This window comes from Nicotiana sylvestris, chromosome 6, assembly GCF_000393655.2.
Source record: "Nicotiana sylvestris chromosome 6, ASM39365v2, whole genome shotgun sequence".
Taxonomy (NCBI): Eukaryota; Viridiplantae; Streptophyta; class Magnoliopsida; order Solanales; family Solanaceae; genus Nicotiana; species Nicotiana sylvestris.
Genome location: NC_091062.1, coordinates 28,646,069 through 28,649,890, shown reverse-complemented (window position 1 = coordinate 28,649,890; position 3,822 = coordinate 28,646,069).

Below are 3,822 nucleotides of genomic sequence, written 5' to 3'. Positions count from 1 at the left end.
AATCATAAAAAAGCGACCAACTTTGGTCTGAAAGAAAATATTATATTTTAAAATCTGGAAAATAGAGACCAAAGTTGGTCGCTTTATTATTAATTTTTATAAATTTTTCTTAAAATGAGCGACCAAAATTGGTTGCCAACTGCAAGAATTATTTTTTTTTAATTATAAGCGACCAACTTTGGTCGCCATATTTCCAGAAATTATTTTTTTAAAATGGAATAGCGACCAAAGTTGGTCGCTTTTGAGAAATCTGGGTTAAATAGCGACCAAGGTTGGTCGCTATTGCCCAAAAAATTATTTTTTTTAAGTGAAAAGCGACCAACTAGAGACCAAAGTTGGTCGCTTTTCTTGGTATATTTTTGGCAGAAACTGCCTGTTTTGGCAGCTACACCACCTGCCAGCTTACCAAAAATCCTAAACAGGCATTTTATGCCAACAACAACAACAACAACAACAACAACAATTAAAAACAACAAAGTATAAAGTTCAATAGAACTAACACTACAAGTTTCAGAATCCTCGACCCACCTTTCTGAATCAGTCTCTTTCTTTTTCTTTACAATACGAGTTTCATTGAATAGCTCATCTTGCTTCATTTGCATCATAAAGTTGTCTGGTGGCTTTGGTGATTATCCTCGTGGTACTATTACTCAGGAAGAACTTGGATATAGAGAATAACTTGGATATAGTACCTGACAGGGTGTGTCTTTGATCAATTGTTGTTCTCATTAGCGACAATGATAATGAGAAGGCAATGACATGTGTTTCAAATAGTGATGGTGTAGGTAGGAATTTAATAAGTAGATAAAAGAGGTTATAGAGGAATTCTCTACTTCATTTTCCAAGAGGAAAAGAAGTTTAATTGAGAGCGACAAGGTTGATGGTGATGGAATGTTTCCGTTGGTCGTGGCAGTTCCCATAAAACGGGGATCATAAGACTCTATGATGACAAAGACGAAAGGAAATTTTATTCTCAACTTTCTTCCAAGTCTGATCCGTACAAACTTAATGGGATTGGTGATATTTCTTCTGATTCAGACAATGATTTGACTGGCAAAAGTATGGAAATGCTAATAAAAAGAATTAAAGGTAAAACGTTTTTCTTGGTAAACTAAAATCCTAAAATTTCAATTTATAAACTAAAATTCCAATACATAAACCAAAATTTCAATTCATATCTTAAAGGTTCAACTCATATCCACAAAAGTTCAAGTCATATCCTAAAATTTCAATTTATAATCTAAAACTCCAATACATAAACCAAAATTTCAATCCATATCCTAAAGGTTCAAGTCATATCCACAAAAGTTCAAGTCATATCCTAAAAATTTCAAGTCATATCCTAAAATTTCAATTTATAAACTAAAATTCCAATAAATAAACCAAAATTTCAATTCATATCCACAAAAGTTCAAGTCATATCCTAAATTTCTATTTATAAACTAAAATTCCAATATATAAACCAAAATTTCAATTCATATCCTAAAGGTTTAACTCATATCCACAAAAGTTCAAGTCATATCCTAAATTTTCAATTTATAAACTAAAATTCCAAAACATAAACCAAAATTTCAATTCATATCCTAAAGGTTCAACTCATATCCACAAAAGTTCAAGTCATATCCTAAAAATTTCAAGTCATATCCTAAAATTTCAATTTATAAACTAAAATTCCAATACATAAACCATAATTTCAATTCATATCCTAAAGGTTCAATTCATATCCTAAAGGTTCAACTCATATCCACAAAAGTTCAAGTCATATCATAAAATTTCAATTTATAAACTAAAATTCCAATATATAAACCAAAATTTCAATTCATATCCTAAAGGTTCAACTCATATCCACGAAAGTTCAAGTCATATCCTAAAATTTCAATTTATAAACTAAAATTCCAATACATAAACCAAAATTTCAATTCATATCCTAAAGGTTCAACTCATATCCACAAAAGTTCAAGTCATATCCTAAAATTTCAATTTATAAACTAAAATTCCAATACATAAACCAAAATTTCAATTCATATCCTAAAGGTTCAACTCATATCCACAAAAGTTCAAGTCATATCCTAAAATTTCAATTTATAAACTAAAATTCCAATACATAAACCAAAATTTCAATTCATATCCTAAAGGTTCAACTCATATCTACAAAAGTTCAAGTCATATCCTAAAATTTCAATTTATAAACTAAAATTCTAATATATAAACCAAAATTTCAATTCATATCCTAAAGGTTCAATTCATAGCTTAAAGGTTCAACTCTTAGGGTTTCTTCTCTTCAAACAATTTCTTCCCCAAATTAGTAGGTAAAATCACTTATTTTGGACTAAATGTATTAATAAGAACCCTAAAAATTGCAAATAATATATAACTTTGAACCCTAACATGGTTGACCTAACTTTGAACCCTAACATGGAGAAATTAAACCCTAACATGGAGAAAGTAACTTTGAACCCTAACATGGTTGAACAAATAATATATAACTTTGAACCCTAACATGGAGAAATTATACAAAATCAGTGTATTTCGAAAAAAACAAATAAAGGAGAGAGAAACCTACCTTGGGAATGGAGGTCGCCGGTGGTGGGTGGCGCCGCTGCTGCTGGGAGTCGGAGGGGGGGGGGGTTGAGTGTGAGAGAGAAAAGAGAGATTTTGGGGAAATATTTTTAAAAAATGGGAGGGGAAACCCGATTTTGGAGACCTGTTTTAGAAATAGCGACCAACTATTTTGGTAGCAAAATAAGTATTGACTATTTTGACCAAAATAGCGACCAAAGTTGGTCGCAATTTTTTGACCGTTTGACCAGAATAGCGACCAACCTTGGTCGCTAATTCTAAAAAAATTACAATTTAAAATAAGCTATATATATATATATATATATATATATATATATATATATATATATATATATATATATATATATATATATAGCTTAAATTGAATTAAAATCCTAAATTTATACTACATATATATATAATTTTAAAGCTAATGCATTGATACTTAGTACATAATATATATTATATATATATAATCAGATGTGCCTCGATGGCTTGTGATTCCCCGATCGAGGGGCAAGGTGTTATCTCTGTGAGTATATATATATATACTCACAGAGATAACACCTCGCCCCTCGATCGGGGAATCACAAGCCATCAAGGCACATTTGATACTGAGCACTCATGCGCGCATACGAACGCGTGGAAGGAATTTCAAAAGTTTCTTTTCAAGATGAATCAAGGACGCACGATAAGAATTCAAGAATGTGAAGTTTTGCTAAATGTTCTGCAGCCTCTCGAGGATAAATACAGACGTCTCTGTACCGATCCGCGAGACTCTACTAAACCGGCTCATGACTTACGAGACCAAGTGACCTAGGCTCTGATACAAACTTGTCACAACCCCAATCCCCGGTCGTGATGGCGCCCAACACGATGCTAGGCAAGCCCGACCAATTCGTCACTCACAATCCCTTATATAGGATTCATTACCAATTAATAGGATTTAATGCCAAATTAACATGATTATAACTCTGTAGCAATAGATAAATAGTACGGAAAATCTATAAAATATCAATATAAATCCCACCGATCTGGTGTCACGATTCAAAAGCCTCTAATACAAGTCTGTGTAGCAAGCTATACATAGAGTTGTCTAGAATGCGAAAAATACAGGGGATAAGGGGAGAAATCGGGTCCTGCGGACGCCATGCAGCTACCTCGATGACTCCGGAATAAGCTGAACAGCAGCAGAAGGCTCAAACTATGCCTCCGGGATACCTGGATCTGCACACATGGTGCAGGGAGTAAAGTGAGCACTCC